The 12,099-nt window shown below is 35.6% G+C and overlaps 1 long non-coding RNA gene across 6 annotated transcripts in view; it reads right to left on the reverse strand.

The window, feature by feature from the left end:
* LOC125691912 (uncharacterized) overlaps window positions 1-11,914 on the reverse strand; it is a 48,321-nt gene extending 36,407 nt beyond the window's left edge. For all 6 annotated transcript variants that reach the window (XR_007376321.1, XR_007376324.1, XR_007376323.1 and 3 more), the window contains exon 1: window positions 11,821-11,914. This is a non-coding gene — a long non-coding RNA (uncharacterized LOC125691912). The remainder of the gene's footprint in view (window positions 1-11,820) is intronic.
* Window positions 11,915-12,099: the final 185 nt, after the last annotated feature.

Below are 12,099 nucleotides of genomic sequence, written 5' to 3' on the forward strand. Positions count from 1 at the left end.
GATTATTTTTCCATTGCGATAATCTTACTAAGCCTAACTTTTGTACACCTAGTGATTGTATACAGGGGCCTCAAAGTTCTGACATCATTAAGAAAAATGTCCATGTTTAGATTAGGAAAGGGAAAAGGTAAGGAGATGTTTCCTGATACAATATATATATATTTTGTCTTCAACACTACTTAAACATCATTACTGCAGCCTCGTGCTGGATAGACTAAAGAAATATACTATATAAAAATTATAAACTAAGACGCTGAAAAAAAAGCTAAAAGATGTGCTTCTTTTTGCTTAATTTGTTCACAGTGTTATTCAGAACAAAGATGCTTGATTTCTAATGTAAACCAGCAAAGAACATTATTTATCTTTAAGTTGACTTCAAGGCTATTGTAGTACAAACTGAAATTTTTGTCTCTTTATTGAGTGGGTTGAGAAGTACTGGATTAAATTGCTTTCTTTAGGTATCAACACATAGTTCTGGGAGGTAGCTGCAAACTGCAATTCCTTTGGATGACTCAAGTTTCATACTTGTTCTCTTTAATAAAAGAAAGCTCACAGTACACAATGAAGAATATCAGAATTGTGGTCATGCAGTATTGGATCTATGATAATTTTCATTATATTTGATGCATCTAAAGTCAGTACTGCATTATGGTAGTCATGGGTAAAGCAATAGCTAACAGAACCAGGCACATATATATATATATATATATATATATACACAATATATATATATATATACACAATAGTAACAGACTTTACTGTTTATGGGCAATTTTATCCCACAAATAAATGTTCATGGTCATAATAAAAAAGACCCCGAATGCCTTCATAGTTACTGCATGCTACATTTTGCATTCTTCTAATAAAATGTCATTAATAAAATGAAAAATGCCTCTAAAATACCTGGTCACTTCTTTCAGGAAAATGGTTCAAAGGGTTGTTCTATTTATTTTGTCAAGCTTAAATAATAATAATAATAAAATCATTTTAATGAAGTTATTTTATGTTTTAGACCTCTTGTCCTTCTTCTAGTGGGCTTCTATAATCCCTTCTCGTGATATTTCTGTGCTGAGAGCAAAGGTGTTTTAGCAGTGTTGAAATATATTAGATATACAAGCCTGAAATGTGTGTGGTCTGTACTTTGAATAAGTTTAAAGCTGTAGGAATGCATGATCAAAGTAGCTGTAACATCTTTTTTCAATAACCTTTTCATTGCAAAATGAAATTAAAAACACCAATTGTGGAGAATTCTGCTTTCAAATGGTTTGCTTCTAATCAAGCAAGTAGGCATTGTTTGACTGGCACTGGCACCTTGCCCTGTCCAGGGTAAGTCCTATTTTTTTCTATAATAATGAATCCACTGTCACCTCACAAGATTTCTTTAAGCAATTTAAGCAACACAGTTATGGCTGATAGCTAAACAGGTTCTCATCATACCCTCACCATTAGCACAAGGAGCCAAGTAACCCATCAGGACAAGAAAATGCTCATTTGCATGCTATACCACTTCACCTCAAAGCTGTTTCCTCTGCTGATCTAGTGATGCTGTTACACCATCTCGTGGATGTGGAGCCCCAGAAAATCATGCCCCAACATCTGACCTTCTCGCACCGACGCTATACTGCTTTTCAAGGCACTGCTTGGTGGTTGCTTCAGCGTGCTCCATGCCATCTGGTTGTCATATTCAGAATGAAGCATTTGCTTCTTCATCTGCCCTTAAAACTGGCAGTTGTCCTTTTGAGATCCCTATACCAGAGAGAGGAAAAGGATGAGTTTTAGGCTTGCACCCTTCAGTCTTAGCTATTGCTGGGCTTGGGGCTGGATACGAGTTATCTTTCCCCATTTGCTCATTATGAAGCTTCCTGCCAGGATTATTTTCCATGCCATTTGCCTTTCTATTTTCCCCTTGCTGGCTCCAGCTTCTCTACTGCATTTAAAAAAAGTTATTTGTCTTTACTTTCAAGGTTCACTGTAATTTACACTCTACTTACTACTTCTCATTAACTATCCAGAAATAGACTCTCTTCTCTAATTAGTGCACAGTGCCAGTTCAAGCACCCATGTATTACACTGTTAAATGCAGATGACCATTTGCTTCCCATATTTTGGTTTTCCTCTGTGTATTTGGCAGAGGGGAACAGACAGATGGTAGGAAAGACCAGTGTTAAGGCAGTAAACCCTTTGGAGAAGACACAAGCTTTCGTTACAAGCCTGAGAAGTGATTTGCACAAAGTACCTACAGCTAATACTGCATAAATAAGCAAGAGTGAAATAAAGAAGACTAATGAAAATACAACATTTAAATATATTCTTAAAGGCATTTTTATGCATAAAACATGTAGTGCGGTGACATTATGCACTGACAAAGAAAGATGGACCACAGGAATAAAAATGGAAGTTGGCAGAGTTGTAAAATGTGTTTCTGACCAGACTGCATTGTGAAAATTCCTAATCTCCATAATATATTAAACTATTTGTCTCTTTAAGGCATTCATAGACTGACTCACCATTTCTTGAACTAACAGTCCTATTACTTTCAAAGTGTTTTGGAAGAGGCCACAAGAATTTATGCATTTGTTCTTTTTGAGGAGTTTAGAAAAATGACATATTGCAGCATAAATGACAAATCAAGATGGTTTCTCCAAATGTTTGGTAGCTGTCAGTTTTATAGGATGATGAGAGTAGAACTCAAATTAACACACTTGATATAGTGTATCAAGCTGAGGCTTTCTGAGCTACTAATATAAAAGATGAATTCTCAAGCACCAGACAGGTGACAAGATAAGAAGACCAGCATATCATATAGAGGATATAAAGTAAGTGCTGACAGATAGATCCATTTATAAGTGAATTGTTTTCAATTATGTTAGAAACAACATTTAGTGGAATGTGATTTTAAAATATTATACAGAGAAAGAAATTGTACAAAGTAAATTCCTGATATAATGAAAATTGAAAAGAATGATAGATTCTGCTATTATAATTGGCAAACAGAATGAAGGATTTTGATAGAGGTGGCAGTGGAACAGCTCTTGGTCTATCATTTGGCTAGGACTGTAATCGTCTAATCATATGTCCAGCCTGTCTTCAGAGGTCATTTTCAAGGTGCATGTTCATATGAGAGATAGCAGTGTTATATGACATTTTCACTGATGGCTGCAAAGAAATGTTCATTATGTTGCCTTCTTGCCATATGAGATGGTACCAGTCATGTATCAAATGATGGAACAGGTGTAAATGAGAAACTGAAATTTAGGTATTTTGAATTCAATACTTAATTCAATCCACATTCAGCCTTTTCTCCTTTTGTTGTAGTTTCCTAACACAAAAATAGGAGGTGTTATTTTTGGAGAAACAACCAACATATATCTGAGAGTAGAACACCATTTTGTAGGCTGTCTAGCTCTGCAAGCAGTTTCTATAGCATGGTGATTGAAGCATAGTACTTTTTTTTGAAATGCAAGTACTAGTCTTCTAACCTAACAGACAGCATTTGATAATGAATTTAAAGTTATTAGAAATACTATAGCTTTCACAAGTACTCAAAAACTGAATTAATTACTACATCTATTTGAGATCATCTGAATTATAAGTAGTCTTTCATTGACTGATTTATGTTGGAAATTCACATTTACATATTAAATTCATCAATAAATTAGGCTTAGATATGACACAGAAGTTACTGCTGTTATCCATGAAATGTTTTCTACTTTGCTTTTTGTTCTTGGGAATGCTATACAACAAACGATATATTTCCCATATGAAATGGCTTTCCTGAAACATCTGCTGCCAGAAAGTTTGTCTGCAACTTGCAATGATGGATGAATTTTTGACAGGTAATTGCAATTCAGATCAGATGCAGACAGATTTAATACCTAGAAGCTCCCAGTTTATTAAAATCACCATTGATTTATTTAAGCACCCCCTCTCTTTTCACCACCATTCAGAAATTAATCACTTGGGTATGGTATTTAGGGCTCGTACAGCTGCTCATAATATGAAATACATCAGTTTAGCCTAACTTTATCTCTCTCTCAGCACTTCTGAAGAATCTATCACCACTGTATCTAGTCACCACCAAAACGGACATGTACAATTAGTGTGTCTTTCTTAAAAATTGAAAGAAATGTTAGAATTCAGATCAGCTGCATGGCTTAAATTCTTCAGGCTTACTAAAGCAAATTAATAATTGTCACCACTATCAATTATGCATAGGAAATTGATGTTTATCTTTTTCTTACGCAGTAGCTGAAACTACCAAAAGACATCATTACATTGGTCTCAGTCAGTACTGCTTTTTATTGCTTATAACACAAATTCATTACTGAACAATACGTGCATCACAGATGTATACATACTTATATATATATATATATGCACATATGTTTCCATATGAGACACAAATAGAACTGACTCAGATTTTACTAGATCATCACTGAATTTGTGCATCTGACATGCACAAATTATGATTATGGTAACAGTGACAAAATGAAAAAACTTATTCCAGCCATGAGATATACAGGCAATTTCATAAGGTGCACTGTTTCCTTATTAGATTGAGGGATGGTTTACACTTGCTTTTGGCTTACTAGATCCCATACTGTACTGTTGGATTTTTTTCCCCAGAATGGCTTAGCAGAGACTAACTGCACTAAAACTTTCTTTAAGAAGTTCTTGCTACTTTCTGGAACTACATTTCAGTTTAGCTTTGCTAAAGATGAGGTAAATGGCATTCACTATTCTCCTTTGCCCGCTAATCTAGTCATTTTATCACAGAAATATCAAGGTCAGGCAAGATTTACCCTTGCTAAATCCATGCTGCCTCTTCCCAGCCACTTTCTCTTTCATGTGCCGAGAAGTGTGTTCACGGATGACTCACTTCATAAATTCCTCGAGCCCAAAGTGAGGCTGACTAGGCTGCAGTTCCTTCAATTTAAGCCTTTTTTCATGATGAGAGGCCATTTATTTATTTTTTTATTATAAGACGATGGACAGTCTGACCATTCTACCATTTGCTGCCTGTTTTACAGCTGTTGTGGTTGATCTACTCAGTCTTTCTCTCAAAATAAATGTATCTCCTTAATTTTAATTCCATGTGGAGTCAAACTGGAATGTTTGTTAGCTATTTTATTTCAGGGTCAGAATATCACTTCAGTGTACTCAGAAGATACACTACACAAAGGGTAGACTTTATTGGGCTTGGGTATTTATACTACCAAAAAATGTAAGTCATAATAAACCTGGTTTTGACTATGCCAGTTTTAGACAAATAAAAGTTTCATTAATCTCCTTAGACTCTAGACAGAATCACACCTAGATATCAGATTAGATTAAATGAACATTGATTTGAATAATGCTTTCAGCATACAGTACTTCCACCAGTTCAGAGTAAGTAAGCAAAGAGATAATCATCTTCATTTCACTGCAGATATTTCACTCAGTTCTGGTTGTTTCCAGATCAGCTAACATCAAAACTCTTCTACGCATAAGATTTTAACCTTCTTTGCAATTCACTTCTGATATTTTCTGTTCTGATAAAGGATTAAGCCATGCATGGATAGTAGCCATATGACCTTCAGCTATTTTACTCATAACTTTTCCAGGCTAAACAGAGCTGGATCACTGTGGAACATGCTTGCAGAAGCACCACAAAACATTGAGAATGCTGAGGTAAAATGAGCATGGCAATTTCAGATAGTTAAAATATTTCTATGTGACTTAACCCAGAATTGGCATTACAATTATTCCAAAATAGCTGCTGAAGTAAATCAAGGAGAGGAATGATGGAAGGTAGTGGGCAATATCCTCCCTTGAATGCAAACTAAAAATACACAAATGCCAAACAGTACTTGGTCAGGTATCTCAAGTCTTCCTCCAGCAGCAGGTACGTGAAGATATCTGTCAAACGACAAGTAAGAACAGAGCAAACATATGATACATCCCTGAAGTACTATTCCTCCTTCCAGGTACTTTCAGCTCAGAAAGATGTTCCCATACATAATAATTTTGTGCATTTACTATCTAAATTCAGTATAGTTTGGCTCATTCTGGATGTTAAGTGCCTACTCCAATTTGTTTGTCATTTAGAGCCTGTTTTGGATGCTGGTCTTGCTCCAAACTATCAAATGTTTGTTTTATTATTCCATATGCCAGTAAATACACTTCAAGAATAAGCCTAAAGGCATGCCTACTTTTGTACAGATACTGTAATCACTAGCTGAAAACAATAATAAGATTTGTTTTAACACTGACTTTTCAACTGGCTTAACTTTTGGTGAGAGAAATGTCTATTGCACATACATTCTTCTTGTACACACCATAAAACAACATCAGAATATTCATCTGTAGTTTATCCCATACTGTAACAAGAAAAACTGTTTTTTGCATTAAAAAACCATAAAATTAAATCAATTATCAGATGTAGGCTTAGTTTGTGCGTATTCAATCATGATAATTTAGCCAGGTTTTTAGTGTATGTATGCAGCATACTGTCTCCTCAGCAGATTATTTGGTGTTCCCACCTTATGGAAAGAAGCGAGTGTAGGCATGCATCCTCAATCTTATATAGTTATGTTATGTTTCATTTTGCACTTTTTCCTCAATATTGACAATTTCTATGAATGTTTTACACATTTCTCACACAGAGAAAGAACAGACTCTTTCCTTATCACTCCTCATATAGAATCGTAGAATTCTTAGAGTAAGAAGGGACCTATGAAGGATGTCTAATCCAACTCCCCTGCAATGAACAGGGACACCACAGCTAGATCAGGCTGCCCACGGCCTTCTCCAGCCTCGCCTTGAAAGTCTCCAAAGATGGAGTATAGAGTTATTTAATTGAGATTAAGAATGTAAACAGTGAGGAAGACAGATGACACACAAGCTTATATAAGGCACATCTAAAGAAAGAAGGAAATAATTATCTATGTCTATAGCTGACAAAAAAAAAGATTAGAAGGATTTAAATCCTAGTGAATTAAAATTAGGTTAGACATTTTGAAAAATCCCAGAGAAATGATGCAGATTGTAATTAACTAAGCAAGGCACCAAGTTATGCTAAATAAAGTTTGTGAGTTACCTGCTTCAGATTAGATACTGCTATGTGGTCAGCTGTATCCAACCAGAACGAATTTTGTTGGCAGATGGCCAAAGGGAGAGGTCCCTAGCACTGTTGATTAAAGGATTTTCATTCTTCTCCAGGTACCTTCTTAAACCTTACCAGGTGGCTAATTTACCATGGTAAATGCAGGTGTTCACATCTGTACAAAACCAATATTTGCTCCGTGTGGTTACTTCTACTTCATTCACTGCTACAACAAAAGGCAGCCAGAAAATACACATCAGATCCTATCTTCGTGTACTTCAAGGCTTGTGTTTATGGTTTCTTATAATTGACCCACACGTACATGCCATTAAAGAGAGGAAAATATGGTTTTGTAAACTGAAATCCATCTCAGTTAGTGTAAGAGAGTAAGGAATAACATTTTTACAAGTATTCATTCATGGCTTAATTGCAAAGGCTGTTGTAAAGAAATTAATTTAACAGGATTTTTCCATTCATCAATCTTTTAATGATTTCAAATATGCAGATTCCTTTCTGATGCTTATAAATAGTGGTTTGAATTTTTAGTAAGCTAATGTTTTAAAGAAATAAATATCCACAGTGTTTCTGATTACAAAGCTGATTACAGAACATCAGAATGAGAATTTAACTCTATTTAAAAAAAAAAAAAAAGGAAAAAAAAAAGAAAAAAAAGCTTTCTAGGGCATAAGATTTATAGTGGTGTTCTGTTGATCTGTAAAGACTAGACATATAAATTAATTTTTGGAAGCCATTCAGTGATGCAATACATAACATAAAATGCATTTGTCTGTAAGACAAATATGTACATTGGCTGATTAAAGAAGATACATGAACATCTGATACATGATACATTAAGGAGGGAAGATTTAGGTTAGATGTTAGGGGGAAGTTCTTTACTAGGAGAGTGGTTAGGCCCTGGAACGGGCTGCCCAGGGAGGTTGTGGATGCCCCGTCCTTGGACGTGTTTAAGGCCAGGTTGGACGGGGTCCTGGGCAACCTGATCTGAATATGTATGTTGGTGGCCCTGCTAGGCAGGGGGGTTGGAACTACATGATCCTTGGGGTCCCTTCCAACCCGGGTGATTCTGTGATTCTGTGATCTGTAAAAAAGAAAAGAAAGTTATTATCAGGAACAGAACAGCTAATTATAAAAACAACATGAAATGAAATGTGTGTACTGTATAACTATATAATTTTTTTCTAAATGTGAAATATTCATTATTAATTTCTAACATATTTCATATGCAACCTCAATATGTGGTGATACATACATACTACTACATATTTGAATTGTCCTTAAATTTCAGGTAAGTTTAATTAGTTTTTTTGGGTCTTTTTTTCTTTCTCTTTTTTATTATTTGCTTCTTGCTTGCCAGTATTTTTTCTTAAGAAAGGTAAGAAATACCAGATCTGTTCACTTTTGCCTTCGATAATGGAACTCTTGTGAACTCAGAGTACATTTGTCAGTGAAATAAGTAAAATAATAAAAACAGCAAAAGAAACTGGAAGCATATAGAGATCAGAAAATCTGGTCATCCTTCAGTGCTCATGTGCTAGCTCTGTGATTCATATGCTTTTCTTGTTCTAGACAATTTTCATGCAGGTAGTACTGGGCATGTTGATCCCCAGAATTCGATTCCACCCCTTTGTTTCATACACACTTCCATGCTAGATTGTCAGACTGCCCCTCTGCTGCCATCTGTTGCTCAGCAACAAAATGTAATGGAGTATTAGTGGGAAGGTTCAACCTCTACTGCCACACTATTGACATCTGCCTCTGATATCATGGGCCAACATAATAAAATAGGAGGCATTACTTTTGGAGCAGCCCCTATGCATGCTGGAGCCAGGCCATGGCAACAACTGAATTGTGGTGATCAAATTTCCTCCTAGAAAGTTAATAAAACAAAAGTCAGAGGCCAGACCCTACTTCAGGTCATTCACTGCAGCATGGACACAGCACAGTTTTGCCTATGATTAATTCAATACTAAATATAGATCTATAATCATTTCCTATCCTGAATCTTGTTTATAGTACGGGACAAAAGATAATGGCAGTAAAATGTCTACAAAGTGCTTAAAAATGTACAACTATCAGTTAATATAAGTTCATATGCCACCTAACAAAAACTTTCATTTTTATATGTTCAAAGTTTTCATACAGAAAATATGTGGCTCATTACATTCCATGCATAGCAGTGTGGAGTTTTTATGCTTGCTTTATTTCAAATGCAAATCTGTCAATCTAAGAAGTAATTTTTGAGGGAAAAAAAAAAAAAAAAGTTCAGATTCAAACATTCAACAAGTGAGAAAATAGGTTTTTCAAAAATAGCAGTGCCTAGATGTGTTGATGAGACAGTTTATGGATGCTGATGGATAAATGTAATTTGCCTGAGAATGCTAAATTTCAGCTTGTCCTCACATATAAGCTATTTGCATTTCTGCAGATGTGTTGATTTTACATGCCTTATGGACAAGAAAATGGAAATTTTAAAAACAGCCTTTTCCTATTTATATTTTTATAAATGACTCAGTTCTGTCAGGTTCAGAGACTTGTAGCAATTGATTATGTATGAATAAAAAGATGAGGGGCCAAATCATGAAGATCAGTAGCTAAAATTTCTCTAGTTCTTTTGCAAAAGTAAGAACCAGTTGTATATTACATTCTGGAACACACCTCTGAGAGACAAGTGCCCTGACATCTGTAGATTTCCCTGGGACATAATGGTTCCAAACGCATACTTGAAAGTTTCAGCTGTGCTAAAATAAGAGATACATGCAGCTGGCACTTCTCAGTCTTTGTATTCACCCTAGCTTTTACAACAGCTAATCACTAGTTGGCACCTCACATTAGTTATAATCCTTATCAATTCCTTCATGAATTATACCATTTCCTGCTGTGGTTCTCACACATGATGCAACTGGACAACTGGCTCATCACATCTGCACCGTGAGGCAGAAGCACAACTCTGCCTGACGTGACAACCCACAAGTGACACAGGTTCCAGATCCAGCTCTCAACTCCATGTGAGAACTGCAGTCCTGCAGAATAGACTAGCTGGAGAAAAACCATTTTCAATAAACATCAGGTAACACATTCATATGAAAATATTTTAAAATTGTGAGATTATGTGTATGCCCCAAGACAGGATGCTTATTTCTCTCATTTTGCAGTGTTTACTGATTCTCTCTCATGTCATACACTAAACAGAAAATGTTTGAGGTGGGCAACATAGTGCTTATCCAGGAATATACAAAACGAAGGAACATCCTTATTTTTCTATAGAGATTGGTGGATACAAGATGGAAGTTAACAAATGGCTTTTCCTCTTCAACACTGGCTAGATTGCTTACAGATATCTTAGAAAGCCACCTGAGAACTAAACAACTTGGTGAGGCATAGGGCAGGCCATTAAGTTACCACTTCTCTCAAGAGCTGCACGTGTCTATCCAATGAATATCTACAATCACATTACTTCCAACATAAGAAGCCATCAATCGAAATTATGTATTACTTTAAACATTATAATCTCCTGGCATTACATTTTCCCTGTTTCTCGTGCTAATTTTGGCATTTTGGACTAGTGATCTTTGTCCAACCTTTCCCCCATCCATATGCAGAGGTCACTTTTCTGCCAGCACTGCCCTTTGTAGCTGGAGATTACTTCCCCTTCAATCTACCATGTCTATTTTGTAAAGTTCACTTTTGAAAAATCTGTTTAAATTAAAAATGACAGGTAGCTTTTCTGGAACAGTGGTTTACTCATTACTTCATTCATATTTTCAACTCTTTCCTCTTTGGCTCTTTGGTGTGAGTAAACCTTAAGGTCAAATCCACTTAGAAATAGTTTAAAGCAGCAGTTGTTACTTAGCTTGGGGACCCAAAGATTAGCTTGAGAAAGATAAGCTCACTTGACATTTCTAACACCTAGCACAAACCAAAGAAAGAACAACAAAACCAAGCAAAGGATAAAATGATTAAATTCTTGCATGAGGATCCCTAAAACAATTTGGTGAAAAAGGTCAGATAACCACTGCCCAAATACTCCAGAACAAGAATTACACAGAATCACTGTTCTTGTACTGGGGATTTGCTGGTCAAAGGCAAGTATTTTCTAGAACCTTACATGCTTCTTAGCAGTGAGGACAAAGAATCTGCTGTTCCAGTTACACAAAACTGTGTACGTTGCACAAGATCTTACAGGTTCATTACATTTCATAAATTGGCTGCCCTAACTCATCTACCGCAAGAATATTGCATCAGTATGTCCTGTCAACAATATTACAATTAATCAGCTGTAATTTCCTATGTCACTATTACCATCTCAGTTCAGTAAAACATTTAACATAAGCCTGAATCCTAGGGAAGCCTAGAATGAAATTTACTATGATGCACAAATACAGATTTAAATCTAAGTGGCATGGTTTATATTTTGCCACTCTGGGACCTTGAATCCTACCACACTATTTGAATCATTATCCGGAATCTACACATTTTCTCAGTAACTGCATCCTCATATCTATTTCTTATCTGTTTTATTCTTTGAGTGCTTGGATTGATATATCCAACCTAAATATTACCCTCTGGAACAGGAATCACATAGATAAAACAATTGTTTTAACCCTTTGAAACATGAGTATAGAGTAAAAGATGTGAGACCAGAGCAAGTTTCAAGGAAAATTGTGTCTGTTGTTTAGTTTTTCTGATTTCTCTACTTTGTTAAAGAATAAACATACCTTCAGTAGCTTGAGGGAAAGAAGTTCTTGATGCCATGGCAATTACGAAACCAAGCTGAATTCATCATTTGCAGAATTCTCATCGCAAAGAGAACTTAAAAAATGGAAATAATGAAATGCTATAAGGCAGTGAGAGAATGCAGTATATTTATATTTGTCTCCAAGTATTCTTTGTAATAAATGCATGACAAACAGTCAATTTGAGCTGATACTTAAGCAATTCATGGGAAAAAGTACCTTCTGTTGTTCACACTGAAACTAATCACAAGTACTGATCTA

Source organism: Lagopus muta, chromosome 4, assembly GCF_023343835.1.
Source record: "Lagopus muta isolate bLagMut1 chromosome 4, bLagMut1 primary, whole genome shotgun sequence".
Classification (NCBI taxonomy): domain Eukaryota; kingdom Metazoa; phylum Chordata; class Aves; order Galliformes; family Phasianidae; genus Lagopus; species Lagopus muta.